Below are 16,946 nucleotides of genomic sequence, written 5' to 3'. Positions count from 1 at the left end.
TTTTTTTTTTTTTTTTTTAAAATGAATAGTTTGCACATGCAATTGCAAGCATATTTTTTTAAATGGTGGTATGAGTTATTGGTATTGATAGAAAACTGGGAGCAGGGCACATGCACACACAGTTCTAGGAAAAGCTTTAGTGAGGCAGGTTAGTTTCTGACAATCATATAACTGTCTCAACTGAATGATGACCGTGAATAAATCACGTGAGACATTGTGACTTTTTTTTTTCTCATATTGCCAGTGCAGCTGTGACACAGGTAGTAGAGATGAATGTTCACTAATCGCCGGGTTAGCAGTTCGAGTCCCTGTACCGTGCCAAAGTATCCTTGGGCAAGACAATAAACCCAAAGTTATTCTCTATAGTCGGAAAACACCTTGGATGCTCTTGGCATGTATGAGAAATGTATTGCAGAGCACTTTGCTGAACCTAACTAAGGTTAAAAAGCACTATAAGTGGACACCATTCATCTTTCTTTATTCTAACATCTGTAGAGAAACATTCATGTTTATCCAGCTGCTCCTTTTGACTTATCAAGACCATCTAGTCATAAAAACTGAGCAGTGACTTCTGCTAGAAAACAAGTCGGTCTCTTATCTTTAAAGTATCATCAAAATGACTAAGTTTTTAAATTGATGACTCCTAATATGTAAAATGATGACAGGCAAGCCTTTACCCTGTGGGCTGTGGCTAAATTGAGAAAGCCGGACAGAATAATACCAGTGATGTTAGAGCCAGGTCAGGGAGTAAGTAATTACATGGTGAGAGAATAATCTCATTATTTAAAAAATCCTAGTCACTGCAAATCCTCAGTCAGGTCTTTTAAAAAAATAGATAATTACTTGTTAAATGCTGCAAAAGGTTAAAAGGAAAAAGATCAGAATGTAAGATTAGTGACAGTGATATAATGACAATAATAATTCAAAATTACAGTCTCTTTAATGCCTGGAAGGGCTGTCTGAGACTGGGAACAGATTATAGAAACATTAACTTCTTTCCAGAGGCAATTTATCTTGCAGCACAAGTTACGAACACGTTGTGATTAAGTCTGCAGTCGCATATACAATCAGTGCAGTCTGGGATGGCACAGAAGTAAATTGCCTCAACTCCATTCTGATATATATTCTGATATGGGCTAATTAAGGATACAGAGACAGATAGGATGTTCAGAGCCACAATAAATGTGCACCGTGGTAGAAACAAAAAAGATGGCTCTCTTCCTTGCAGCATCATCGTGTGCAGCTCTGTGTCATGACGCTGTGCTGCTTTGCTGAATATGTCGTGTATCTGTCTTTTATCAGCCACAGCGGGTCAGAAAGCGACTCCTCAAGTCTAATTCAGCGTGAACTCTTAGTGATCCCGTTTTCTCGAGAGAGATCCTGAATTCCTCCAACCTGCTACCGTCTCAGGACGTCGACACACTGTGTTGACCTTCTCGTTGTGTCACCTTGCTGATGTAAAGAGAATCAGAAATATAGACTTAAAGAAGCAAAACCTTGCTCTAATCCACAGAAGCAAACCTCTTTTGAAGTCTTAGTTAGATTCTGAAGCAGTAGCAGATAAAGTGTTGTAATTAAAGTTACACTTTCTCTGTTCTGTGATTTGTTGCCAGGTTCGGTCACGTGTGCATGTTAATACATGTGAGTCCTTCACCTACAACTGTGGGTCCTTCCCATATTTATATAGAGGCAAGAATGAGAGTGAATGTAAATGAGAGTTAGCAGAGCAAAGTCCGGAGCAAGCCCCAACAAACCAGAGGAAGCATTGAATTTATGTGCGGTTTTATTTAAGCTCAGAGGTGTGGACTCGAGTCACATGACTTGGACTCGAGTCAGACTCGAGTCATTAATTTTATGACTTTAGACTTGACTTGAAAAAATGTTCTAAGACTTGTGACTTGACTTGGACTTTTACACCAATGACTTGGGACTTGAATTGGACTTGAACCGGTTTACTTGAAAAGACTTGATATTTCACCCCAAATATAAAATTTAACATGCATATTATATAGAGATTGAAAATGTGACATCATTCACGGGTAGAACCGCAAAGGATTCTGGGAACTCGTGGCAAGCGGTACTAGCGCACGCAGGCTTTCAATTAAAATCAGTCACACAGCGATAAAAAGAAACACAAAAATGTCAAGAAGCTGTTGTATTATTAACTGCAATAGCCGGTCGCATGACAGCCACGGGAAGCCGACGGGTAAAGAGATCGGTTGTTATCGGATTACATCGTGGAAGAGAAATTGTTCGAGCCATGTTTCCGAAGTAACAAAGAGGCGACTGGATTGCAGCCATTCAAAGATCAAATATAACGTCCTAGAACACTCCATCTCACAGGTTAGTCTGCTCCAAGCATTTACACAAAGGTCAGTCTGCTGTTGTAGTTAATGCGTCATTTTTCTTAACATAATTGGTGATATAGGTTACAAGCAAGTCTGGCGCTGAACAGAAATTGTCGCGCTATGCTCCTTTATTTATTGTGCATAAATAGTAAATTATCCTGACACAATATTGCGTTTCGCTTCTGTTATTATGGTACATTGACAAAAACACATACTTTTATTCACAGGATAAAACAGGTTTTTTTGTATCACTAATTGCCCAGTACAATTACAGCATACAATATTATTGTCACTGCTACATTTCTGTGATGCTACCAGAAATTATTTCCACTACTAATTAATTACCGTTGAGCTCAAAGGTTATATTAATAAACGGTTAACGAATGTGTATTTATGAAGACGATTTGTGAGACTGGTAAATTTATGATATGTACGATGGTCTTTCGTTCTACACGGTGCATTTCAAGGTCCTGCACCCATCCGTCGGTAAACTGTACCTGGACTTGTTGCAGTGACCTGAAGTTACTAAACTTCATGAGTGTGTGCACTCACTCCAAGAACCGTATGATTATAAATATGCATATAAATATGCTAAGATGAGATAGCTGACTTCATCTAACTAGCAAATGTTTTCCAGGCTACGTTGGTGATTCAGTTTTTTTTAATGTGTATGATATTTTTGTCATGCGATTTTAAAGCCGGTCCTACAACCGCATCCAAGAATAACATGCAGCTTATCTCAGAACTGTCGGTGAAAATTATTCTTGGAGCTAGGTTTAATTGAGCTGCATTTTAAAGAGGTGCAATTTCACAATTTGTGTATATTTTCTAAGTTCACTATTTTGTCATGTGTTGAGAAAAACACAGATTTTAAAATTACATGGTCTAATATTTACATTTAGCATATAACTGCAACATTATTTTTTCGTTTGTTTTTTTTAAAGACTCGAAAGGACTTGAAATTCAAAGTTTCAGACTTGTGACTTGACTCGGACTTTTACACCAGTGACTTGAGACTCGACTCTGACTTGCCTGACATTACTTGAGACTTGACTTGAGACTTGAGGATAAAGACTTGAGACTTACTTGAGACTTGCAAAACAATGACTTGGTCCCACCTCTGTTTAAGCTCAGTGTGAGAGTCTATACTGCTGGGTCATTGCTCTCTTCACTATTTAATGCATGCATCTGTGAGTGTGGGAGACAAAACACAAGGCAAAGCAAAGAGCAGAAAACAGCAGCGGAGACTTTCATCAGTTGGTGTATTTTATATTACAGTCGTTTAGTGTATTTTACCTGTACCTGTTGGTTGTTGCAAGGTTTTGGAGGGGGTGGTTGTAAGTTTTCTGATTTTTAAATTGGACAACATTTCTGACTGTAAGTGGGTCACATGCGGTAGGGCACATCTTTTTGATTTTACCATGAGGAAACATTTAGCTATTTAGCTCTATTTTATGCTTATTCATGACACTTTTTAAAAACCGTTTAAAAAGGTGATGGTGCAAAAGGACACCCACAATCTATCCATCCATTGTGTGCCACTTAGCATACATAACACACATTAGCATATGATGGGCATATTTCAATGTTATACAGCGATCAAGCACAATATCATGACTACTGATAGGTGAAGTGAATAATACTGATTATCTCACCACCGTGGCACCTGTTAGGTATATATATCGAGAGAAAAGTGAACATTTTGTCCTCAAAGTTGATGTGTTAGAAGCAGGATAAATGGGCAAGCATTAGGATTTGAGCAGGTTTGACAGGTTTGAACTTGTGGGGTGTTCTCAGTCTGCAGTGGTAAGTGGCAGAGGCAGTTTGATGCCACCGTCAAGGCACAGGAAGCCGCTGCAGTATTCTCCAGAAGCCAAGACTCGGCACGATTGTACAATCAGCAGATCAAACATCAAAAACAGTACTGAAGCACGTCAAAAGCATTCAAGGAACCATCCCTGGCAATAAAGACTATTAGACCACAAGCCATGTGTCGGTTTAGCTGTGATTGTTCTCAGGCTTGTACCCTGTTTTTTTCAAACCCACCATTTGGGTCAGTTTTGTAACTGAACTTACACATGTTCGCATCTTTTGCAAATATTATACCACAGTAATAACGGTCACAAAAATCCACTATCAGTTGCTAAAGCAGTCCTCAATAGATCCTTCCTCAAGTCCAGCAAAGTACAATATACAAGTAACACTAGCTGATAAGTTGTCTTAATGTTAAACACATTCTGATACAATATTTCCCTCCCAAAAAACACAATGACTGCGATGGAAATGTCTTTGCTTTTTAACCACATTAGTATAATTGCTGTAGGGATTATAATGTCACTTAGGTAAGTCCACCACTTTTGTCCATACTGACATATCTCAACTGTTGGATGGATTGTCAGAAATTGTGGTATAGATATCCAAAGTCCACAGAGCATGAATCCTGATAATTTATGCTTCCTTCTATCATCGCTCCTCAATCTGCAGGCCTAGCAGGGAAACCAATCTTCCTCTGCTATCATCATGGATGTTCCAATTTCTTAAATTTGTCTGGGAACAGGAGAACAATCCCAAAGGAGCTCAGGGCAAAGATTCAGGTGTAGTGTGTAGTTTGCTGAAGATTTTCTTTGGTGGTAACAGCCCTGTGGTTATTCACTTAGTGCTACATTTTTTCCCCCTTTTCTAATTTTACAGTCGGAGTTTATCGGACTGCATTCAAAAAAGGAAATACAGAGCCCCACATCTGCAGCCGGAGTTATTTCCTGGTAATATCAGTGATTTTTACTCATGTCTCGTAATATTTTAAGCTCGTCCTTTTTCATGTGTGCCTGTTCTATGATTGTCCATTTTTGCTACATTCATGTGAAAAAGTCCTCCATCACCCCTCAGTTATTTGTATTTTGGCTCCAGGGAGCCAAATGTCCTTTTTTTAAAGTGATTGTGATCAATAGTTCTTCATTTTTTTCTTTGGACATTGACTACTTTTGTTTTTTACACATTTTCGGTCCAATTCCTGTATCTGACCTTTTTCAAAAGAAAAAGGTTTGTTTATTAAGCCACTTATCACTGATCAATGAATCATTCAAGCATAGAAAATATACCCAACTCAACTGTTGTGTATACACATAACAGACAACTTAACAAAGAACCAATTTTAAACTGTATCTTTGAGCACTTTGTTGTCGCTAAAGCACATTATTTGTTCCCATTTCTTTTGTTGAATCTATGAAAATGGAGGATAACACAGTTTGACAGGCATAAAATAGTATTTTTGCACCAAAAAGTTGATTCCCAAAGAGCTCATTCCTGAAAACCTGTTGTATTTTGGCATGGTGTGAAGAGTGTCTTTAAAATTTGAGTGAAGTGGGCAAAAACGTTAATTAGATTACCGTTACTTTCCCGTAGGAACACTGCGTTACTAAAACCGTGATTTTTTATTTTTTTTGCAAGAATGTCTCATGACAGTGACGTAAGCGAGTGCGACGTTCGTGACAACAGCTGTGTGCAGATCAACAATGGATAATATAAGGAGTGCGGGAGTATGAGCGTGCAGCGTTTAAAGCGTGGAAGTACTGACCTTACTTTGAGTTTGATTCCATAAAAAGTGACAAAAACTTTAGCTTCCGTTGTGCGTGGGAAGAAAACTTCTTTTTACAGCGAAAAAAAACCCTAAACTTCCAAGCAAGCACCGGGAGTGCGCTACCACGTAATGGGAAACTCACAGAGAAACTCGTGGATTCTTCCACTGACCGCTGTGGCACACCTACACCAGGACAAACCTCCGCCTACCCCACTCCTGCTTTACAGGTGAAAATAGAGCAACAGGACCGCTAGTCTTTGATTTTATTTATTTTCTGCTGTGTTTTACTTGCATCTATTTGAAAGACTGAGTGTAAACACAAAAAATATTTTATTTTATGTGCTGGAATGTGCAGAAAATAGGTTTAAATATTAAACAAATTTCTTCAAGTCAGAGAATGTTGCATATAATTAAATTTTTTTGCTTGATGCATAAAGTTAAAAGATTAAAACTGATAAAACAAGTTTTAAAACGAAATGTTTCCATTTGATTACATTTTGTATGATGGATTATGCTGAAAAAGTAGAATTGGGCTGAAAGATCTATCGCTTTATCACCTATTCAGGTTGTAAATCGTGTTTTTAAAAAGTAACTAAGTAATTAATTACTTTTGAAAATAAGTAATCAGTAAAGTAACGAGATTACTTTTTGGGGGAAGTAATAAGTAATTAGTTACTGATTACTTTTTCAAGTAACTTGACCAACACTGCTGAAGCCTCATCACAAATCGTCTCAGTGGAAGGACAGCAATCAAGAAAGGGAAATAAGGCGTGCCAAATTATGAACCTAAATTTATAATGTTTGGTACAAATCTTTGTCAACATGTATGGAGAAGGACGGAAGAGAGGCACAGTGGGTCTCTACAGCCACATGTAAAATGGGCTGGAGGCTACATCATGGTTTGAAGCTGCAATTCAGCCAATATTGGGAATCTTAAAATAAATGGAATTACAACTGCAGAAAGCTATTATCAGATTTTGATCCATAATGGAATACCATCTGGAAAGCTTTGATGGCTATTGGACATGGATTGATCTTCCCAGAGCCTGGACTTCAACATTATTTAAACAATGTGGGATCATCTTGACAAAGAGCACAACAGAAGGCAGCAAAACCCAAAAAAGACCTTTGCTTTAGAGACTTCAGGCTGTGTTGGAGAATAAAGGTAGTCATACAGTGCATGTATCTGAATATCCTCTAAGGTTAAGTGTCTTTTGGGGAAGTTTGTTTTGCTGTTGTACCTCCCAGTGAAACAAAGGCCAGGAATAAAAAAAGCAGGAGACAGAGGTTCATTAAGGTACAGACAACCAACTGGCCACACGATCATTTTTCCAATAGAGTTGGCTAACCACTGCTTTGGGTGATTATAGATTTATCTATCTCTGCTTCCTCTTCACACATCACAGACCTTTGCTAAATGTTTCCCTTTGGGAGCAAATTGGAGGAAGTTGATAAATTATGCTCATGCACAGGAGGCTCTATGAACATCAGGCCACTGAGAGTCACTGGACCATGCCCAGTGGATTTCTTTCCATTATATTTACATCAATATTGTTATAGTCAATGCCTACATTTGTATGCACAGTGTAAACTAGCCAAGCCCAAGACATTAAATACCCATGAACCTGAGGTATAGCAGAGTTTGGCACAACCATAAAAGCTGCTGCCAAAAACATAAACACTGAACAAAATGGCAAATAAGCAGTAGCTTAAAGGCAGCTGCTAGGAAAAGAAGAAGAAGATATGTTCAAAGCTACTCTTTATATTAAGAAATGTGTGTTGTGAAATGTTACAAACCCTACGTGAATTTAATGAAGTTATTTTTCTGTCACAAATAGAATTTTGGTATCTTTTAATAATCGTTTTAGTTGTAGTTTATCTCATTTATAACAACAGCATGCAGATGTGTTTTTTTTAAATCCCCGATAGACCCAAAGTATGCTGCCTGCCCAGACACAGAAAATTACAGATTGAATGGTGTAGACAGATCAATATGAGCTGAGCAGTGGAAATGTTGCTCCAAAGATTAGAAATAGAGGTAAACAGTAGGTATACTTCCATTAGGTGACTTGAAATATGACTCCAAAATAATACTTAACAACTTATATATTTATATTCTAATGCTGTCTTTATAACTTTCTCCACTATTAAGTTGGCTAAATAATGAGGGACTCAGTCTGCATGTTCATGTCCTCCAGCACACACACACACACACACACACGGAGAGAGAAAGCATAACAGGGGCGGGCCCTCGTGGATCTCCACCCTCCTGCCACACACCTGGAATAATCACCCACCTCTTGATCATGTGACAATCAGCTGGGTGCTTTAAAAGTTGTGGCTTTTCCTTCAGTTTTTGTCTGAGTGTTGAACTTGTTGTTTTAGTTATGCAACACTGTAATGTAGATCTGTTTACCTATTTCTGTGTTTGACAACCTCTCACCCGTCATCTCCTCTGTCCAAAACCCCTGACCTGGAGTACTGGATATAAGAGACTGTGGATGAATCCCTTTTGAACGACTTTAGAAATAGCTTTGCTCTTTTTACTGTAAATAAAGTCCCGAGTTTGAGTCAGCCTGCAACCAAGATTATGACAATTCAAGAGTTCTTTGGCAAAATACTGAAGTGCTGTAATAACGTGTGTGTTTGTGTGAATATGCATTGTTTCAATAAACAATGTTCAAATGTAAAAAGGAGACACCAAGTCTGAGTCCTTTTTTGTTATCTTAAACAGCTGCACTTTAAAAATACGTGCTCTTGAAAATCAGAACTGATATAAGCTTATCAAGCCAAAAATAAGTAAATATGTGACTACACTTACTGCCGACTGTGCAATAGGCTTGCTAATACCAGGTTAGGCCGTTTTACTTTCAGAGCTGCCTTAATTCTTCATGGCATAGATTTGATAAGATCCTAGAAACATTGCTTAGAGATACTGATCAATACTGACACGATAGCATCACACAGTTGTTGCAGATTTGTCGGCTGCTTGTCCATTATGCAAATTTCCCAATCCAGAACATCCCAAAGGTGCTCCATTGGATTAAGGTCTGGTAACTGTGGGAGGCCATTTGACTACAGTGAACTCATCGTGTTCAAGAAACCAGTTTGAGATAATAACTGCTTTGTGACATGGTATGATCATAAAGGGATGGCCACAGTCAGCAACATTACTGAGACAGGCTGTGGTGTTTAATCTATGCTCACATATCAGTGATTCCAATGTGTGTCAGGAATTCCATTACACCACCAGCAGCAGCATGAAGTATTGATCCGAGGCAGGATGGATCCATGCTTTCATCTTCATTATGCCAAATTCTGACCATACCATTCAAATGTTGCAGCTGAAATTTTCTGTTGTCTAACTTGAAGTTAGTAAGTCTTGATTTGTAGTCTCAGTTTCCTGTTCTTAGCCCGACTGGCACCTGCTTCTGCCGCCCATCTGCTTTAAGGTTCAGTGTGTTGCAAGAAGCTCTTCTGCATACCTTTGTTGTAACAAGTAGTTCTCAGTTTCAGCTCCAGCAAGTCGTCTTGACCATTTCTACGTGCTTACATTCATGAAGATTAGGTATTTGCATTAACGAGCATGTGTAGTTAATATAGTGGTTGGTTAGTAAATGTTTTATATTAAGTCAAAAGTAACTTTAAATTAAATTCCAAATTCAAATCTAGTAAAGACTGTGTAAGGAGGAAGATCTGATTTTTTTATTTTTTTATTTTTTTTACTTGCTCTTTCTGAGGCTTTTTTCTCCTTGCATTTTTATTGCACCAAGTAGACTCGACCCTCTTTCTGTGGGTTCACTCCATTATGAAAATTATGCCACCACTACCCCCCTACAACCCCACATTTCTCCCCCACTACTGGCTCCTCGCTCATAATTCCTTTGCTATATGGCGGCCGTCAAGTGATGAAATGGTTTCCTTGACCAGAGCAGGGCCTGGCAGTTGTTTTAGTGTTTGGGTTTTAGCAGAGCAATAAAGCATTGCTGGATAACCCCAGCTGACAGAGAGCTATTTCTAATAGGCCTGCCGCTCCTCTGCCAAATCGCTTGCTGCATTTCAATTAAGGGTTCCTGAGGAGTGAAAGGGCAACGTGAAGTTGGTATTAATGCTTGCATGCACGCAGGCACACATCGATGATATGGTTCCCTGTAGAGTAAAGATAATGAAACTGATATCCACAGCAAAGTTTAAGCTGGTTTTGTTGCCTTTCATTGCATCACTGTGATTAATCTGGATTCATTATGACTATCAGCTGGTCCATCACCTTTTTGTGGAGTGAAATATCTCAATAGGCACTGTTATCTCATGAAAAGTGGTGAACTCATTGGCTGTCTTCATATGATGCTTTTGTGATACCCTGACTTCTTATTTAGTTATGACGCACAAATATGCAATGCGCATCAAGATGTTATCGCTATAAATAAACAACCATGACGGCACCTTCTTGGACTGACTGTTAACTGACAGCAAATCCTAAACTCAAAGCACTCTGTGACTGTACCCATGAAAATAATTGAAGGTAAATTATTGGAATTTCAGGAGCAGGACCATGCCTCCAAATACGCTCCTTCCAGTTCTTATCTATAAAGGTTCCCCCAGTTCTACAAGCTGCTCATTCTCGTTTACTTTCCCCTCCCTCCATCCCATTTTCAATTCTTTAACTTCTTCACTTCTAGTTAGTACATGAGGATCTGCTAGGCCTTCCCCAAACCGCAGCTCAATTCACGTCCAAGCCATTTACCTTTATCTACTAAAACACTGACAAACCTAAAATGAGGATGTGAGCCCAGCTAGTGAAATGCTGGATAGCAAAGAACTTCCTGCAGCTAAATGAAGAATTGGCCCTGATGCACGCAGCCCACTGACTACTACACACCTGAGCTTCTAATACATAAAACTGGGCAGATTTGTAAAAGGAATTTCAGCTGAAATAAGCACGTCAATCCAGTTCAATAAGAATAGATCATTTGGAAGGGCTGAACATGATTTATTGAGATACAGAATTTAATTAAGCTATTGGGCGATTAGGCTCCAATGAGCTGTCATAGCAGAACAGAAGCCAATGGTGACAGGTAATAGGACAGGACACTGGTGGTGGTTAAGATAAAAATGGAGGCTTGGATGGCTACATTGACCAGGGTGAGATGGAGATGGGGAGTAGGTGGGTTGCTAGAATGAGAGTCCGAAAGAGCAAATGACAGAATTGCACTAAGATTTAAAGTAGCGCAGAGAAGGTGGGAAGATGATCGGACTAGAGCAATGATGTCGGCATTGAGTTTGACCACGTGGGAAATGGAAGCCATGCAATGAATAGACTAGCTGCCAAATACCCTGGAAGGCAGCTGGATGAGTGATTACAGCAGCATGAGCAGGCTGTGCCTCCACTTAGATTTGTTTTTGTTGTCCTTCATGATTGTTTATGATTCATCATCTTCTCCTGGCAATCATTTTTAATACATTTTCTTTTTTTTAAATTTGCTTTAAGTTTACCCTCTTTTTTACTATAACTTATGTTGTTTCACTTTTTATTTTATTTTTAAATGTTTTATTTGTTTTGTAAATTTGTAACTTTGCATTGAAAGGTGCAGTATAAAGAAAGTTATTATTATTAAACTTGTGTTATATAAGGTTACATCATTTGAATGTTCACGCAGAGATGGACAGTAGAAAGCTTGTCTACTTCTGTCTTGGTCTTGGAAAGACCCCTTCCTTGAAATAAACTCTATGCTAGTGTTTCCTTGTATTTTCTCTTCCCTTTTCTCTCTGCTTTGTGCCTTCTTATCTCCCGTGTCCTCCTGTCTGTGACCCGGAAATCAATTTCAGCGCACCATCTTGTCTCAGTGCCTAAAATGCATCAGAAGAAGAGGAACAAGGAGAGAGCAGGCTTGTCTGAGGAGCTATGATTGGGCATACAAAGGTATATCTGCTGCAAAAGTGCTTTTAACTGTGATCTTGAAAAGAAAAGGAGAGATACATGCTCTGAATTTCATTTAATACTTCAACTGTCATGAACGCTGCATATATATATATATATATATATATATATATATATATAAACAGTAGATATATAAAAACAGTAGGCTGCAATGAAACAATAATCAGATGGTGCAGCTGTGCCACACATCAGATGTTAATTGGCAATGCTTTAAAATCACAGTTTTAAAGGAATTTTGTGAAATGCCTTTTATCTCAGCTCCTCTTTTCTTTTACGTCTTCCTCATCCCCTCTATTTGCAGCAACATTACACAAGGAGAGGTTGGAAGGAAAATAACAGAAAGGAGAACAGAGGCTTGTTTCCACTGCTAACTTGGGTGTGGTCTCCATTCCTCCAACTTCTGGCGCTGGTAAGCTTGTCCACCTGCTTGTGATCAGCTAATCACCTTTGCCGTCCTGCTCGCCTGCACCTGTGTGCAGTATTATCCAACTTTTCCAGATTGTAGTTTCCACCCTTGGACTGTATAAAAGATGGATGTAGCCACCATGATATCTCTGGTTTTTGCAGGTGCCGTGTTGTGAAGTTGCCATGCTTGGATGAGATGGTGGATTGGTGAGTTAGTTATCAGCAAGCTTTATCACACAAGTACAGATATCAGACAATTATTAGCTAATTATTACTTGACTGTAAACTAATTTTTAAAGCTGTAAAGCTGAGCGTTTTAACGTGGCAATCTAGGGGAACTGGCTCAGTTAAGGAGCCAGCCTCAAGTGGAACCTAGAGGAACTGCGGGTTTGGGAGCATCTGTATTGGCTTCCCTTTTCAGGCCTGTTTGGCTAGGGCGCTGCTTGTTTCTACCATATTGATAAAAAGCTCAAGTTCAACTAGAGCAGGGTTTACATTTGTGCACAAGTCCACAAGGGTCTCGGTGATGAAATATTGTCATCAGGCCGTTAAACAAGAAGATCTACACACATGTATCAGCCTGTTTCTTTTGACCGCATGGACCATGTGGACTCATCCATGGGTCTTTAATATTACAATGCACCAATTGCACGTGCACCCCAGGCGGTAGACTTCAAGGAAATATAACAGGGACGTACAACCGCAACAGAAGATAATCGATGCCTTAAATATTACTTCAAGCCACCTCAGCCTTTTTTCAAGTGAGAGGAAAAAAATGGAATTTACTGTTATTATGATACAGTTTGCAGTTTATACATAGAGAAGCTTTTAGCAGTGAGAAAGCACCAGTAATAAGATTCTTCATAGTCCTCCACCTGGTTTTTTTTTTTTTTTTTACTAAATTTAGCTAGAGCAAACTCTAACATCCATCCATCCATCTTTCTGGACAGTTCACTAGTCTATCACACAGCTTACAAAGAGACAGACAACTATTCACACCAACAGCCAATTTGGAATCACGATCTAACTTAACCCCACTATCTGCATGTCTCTGGACTGAAGAGGGAAGCCAAAGTACCCAGAGAGAATCCAGAGACACAGGGAGAACACGGAAACTTCAAAATCCAGCCTATGGATCAATACATTGACCATCTATTATTTTAACACCACAAACATTGCAATACTGCCCCACTTTTCTTTTATTGCTCTCAGCCTAACACTCCAACACCCTTTTAAGTAGACGTCACCACTACTAAGGATCAAAAACAAAGACTGGACTGTACTTTGAACTTCCTTGCAATTTATTTACAAGAAGTAATACAGCCATTTTTTTTTCGGGTAAACAATTTTAAAGGCAGGGAAAATACTTGCACGGAGAACTTCTTTCTTCTTCCTCTACCCTCACTTTTCCTGTCTTCTCTTGCTCCAGTGAAGCTTTATCCTCTGTACCTTCTGTTGTATTGTGCGGTGACGGTACCCCCATCAAAGTGAAGCAAAAGGGCGTGGAGAAGGTTCAGCCTGCACTACAGAGAACAGACACTGCAACAATGCGTGTGTGTGTGTGTGTGTGTGTGTGTGTGTGTGTGTGTGTGTGTGTGTGTGTGTGTGTGTGTGTGTCTTTGACACCAACGAGGATGCCTGAATGAGACTCCCTTTGTTTTCCTTCATGCAGTTGGCCTCATTTATAATCACAATAAGCTTTGTGCACACAGCGCTGTGCTCGGAAAAGTTAAAAAGTGTTTCACATGGAAGGAAACCCCGCAACACAATCAATAGAAGCGGAGCAAAAACAAATAAAATAAAAACAAAACGACAACATAAAAATATGCAGAACTGGATCAGTGTGCTTCTGGTAATTACATTGCTAGAATTGATGTGCCAATAATTTACAGACATTAAAATCCATTAAGGCAACTAATAGGTAAGTGAAGGATTAGATGCAAGCGTTATATGTAAGGCGCCATTGTGAGCCACACTCTTTGCAAGTTGTGGAAATTAAAAGACGTTTGTTATTTGCAGTTGTGTTCATTTAAAAATGAAGCGAGTTCCTGATATGTCAGTAGGTCACATTGCTGCAGCTTACGGTTTCAGTTTTAATAAGCTATAACTTTTGTGCCGCCTTCTTCTAATTAATTACCCTCGAACTTATCTCCCCTTTTCACATTCAGTGAAAGGTGTAAATAAACAGCATGGCCAGCCTGAATGACTGCAAGCCTCATAGTGGAAACTTAGCACCTAAGTGACAAGGTAATCTCGCCTTTCAGAAGCAATTAACTTCAGTAAAAGTAAACAGTGGGAATTTAAAAAAGAGAGAAAAAAAACTCTCACTATAATAAAGCACCTTCTCCGTGAATGATGAATAGGTATTTTAATGTATCGTCATTGACTGATAAACAGAAAGGTCAGGCTCTCCTGTGTGTGACGGGCTTGGATGGATGGAAAAGGGCCAGTGAGGGGTTTTTTTCAGGTCTTTGCAGGTTTGCTTTATTATCTGGAATAAAAGAGGCCACAGGGCTAAAAGAACACAGTCATTAATATCTGCTCACTTTTCTTCTTCTCATTTTACTACCTTGAGTCAATCACAGTCTATTTACAGAGAGCCGGCGTTTCCTTTCAGATTTTTCACCCCCACAGAGGGAGGGAGTATGTACATCTGTCTGTTTGTTAGCAGTCCAGTGTCAATATTTTCAGATTTTGTGTGACGGTAAACGCCAATACCAGGTCGTGCTGAATTAATTTTGGCGAAAATACGGTCAACGTGATTATTGTCATTTGTCAGTCAGTTGTATCACAGACTTTAGATTAAAAATTTCCTAAATGTGAATCTGCTATGGAAGCAATATGGAAACCCACTGGCTAATGTGCTGACTTAGCCTCCGAGTATTTTAGGGCATCAGATATGTAGGATATACAGAAAACCAGATGAATGTTATCCTGGTTACTTTCCAACATTCAGGGTTAATTTGTAGAATAGTGTATTTTAATCCAGGACGCCAAGAAACTTTTTTGGTGTCTTGGCTTTACCAGCAAGTAAAACTTGAATGAAAAAGTAGCAAGTCATTGAGCAAAAATCAAATGACATAAAATATAAAGCAGAAGTCTCTCAAAAAGAAGATGAAGCATTGCCTCCTGACTCTTGCAGTTCATTTTTAATTCAGAAGATCTCTGTTGTGATATAAGACAGTCGGCAGCCACTTCATTGGTTACATATTGTATGTTGAAGTGATAGCGTCACTCAGCTGTTACAGATTTGTCATCTCCACATCCATGATATCATTCTCTCGTTCAACCATGTCCCAAAGGTGTTCTATTGGATTGAGATCGGGTGACTGTGGTGGCCATTTGAGTACAGTCAGTGATTTACGCTTTGTGACATCAGAAGATGAATACACTGTGATCATAAAGGGAAGATCAGCAACAATACTCAAGTGGCCTGACTAATGCTCGGGTTGTCCCAGGAAGATATCTCCCACAACTTGCACCACCACCAACAGTCCTATTAGTACAAGGCAGGATGGACCCATCTGAATGTTACAGGGGAATCAAGACTCATTAGACCAGGCAATGTTTTTCCAGTCTTTTACTGTGTAACTTTGGTTAGTCCACCTTAATATCCATCCTAATTAAAGCCTTGTTGGACAAAAACTTGGTTAATGTGCATAAATTACACTGAATTATGGCACCATTCTGCTAATTATCTCATAACAATATGTCAAATTTCCCACAGAACAACTTTATCTTCCCTCAGCTATGACTCAGCCGCCGACTCCTCTTCTGTCTGTCAAAAGACCGGGATCACTGTTATAGATGCCCGCAGGCAGAAATGCATTTGAGTCAGAGGATAACAGGATCAGAATGTCTCCTCCAAAGTCGAAATACTGTAGAGAGAGCAAGCCAAATACAGGAGGGCCAATTAATGCAAAGGAGACGTACCTAAAAATACACACACATGCACTTACAACCACCAAAAAGAGCTGCTTATCAGAGGCTGGGAGAGGAAGATCAAAGTAGCAACGGAAAAGCATTGAGAGGGAGTGTGTAAGATTGAGACAGAGCTGAGGAGTAAGACGCATGATGCAAAGGAGAGAGACAAAAAAAAGGATAAAGTATGGATGAGAGATAAAATAACAAGATTGATAGAGAAAGGAGGAGGAGGGAGAGGTAAAATATGAGACTAAAACAAATGCTCAGATCCAAACAGTCCTGAGAGGAAGGCAATCGTAGTCAAATATTTAAAAGCAAGAGTTTTGGATCCCCAATCAGTCTGTTGGGGAAATCATGACAGGATTCCACCACAAGGGAACGCTTGGAGGAAAATGCACTCAGACCACTTATTTAATAGACTCAGCCCTACTTCGAAGCCAAAGGACACCTTGCATTTAATGGGAGACGCAGACATTATATCATGCCTTTTAGCCAAGGTTGCATCAGGTTGCTGTGACATCCCAGAGCATCTTATCAGTCAAAAATGAGCGTGCCAGCTTTTTAAAGCAATAGCTCATCTGCAGCATGCAGCCTGCTAATGAAACATGCTGACTGCCACTGTCTCTTACAACAACATCTAATAGTAAAAATAGATAACTTTCGTACATTTTAAGAAAAGCAGTTCATCAATGTAACAGTTTGTGCATTTGCAACTTGGAGCTACTAAATTGCAAGATTTACCATTCCAGTTTGA

Source organism: Aulonocara stuartgranti (assembly GCF_965226115.1).
Source record: "Aulonocara stuartgranti genome assembly, chromosome: 10".
NCBI lineage: Eukaryota > Metazoa > Chordata > Actinopteri > Cichliformes > Cichlidae > Aulonocara > Aulonocara stuartgranti.
This window is presented reverse-complemented; position numbering follows the sequence as displayed.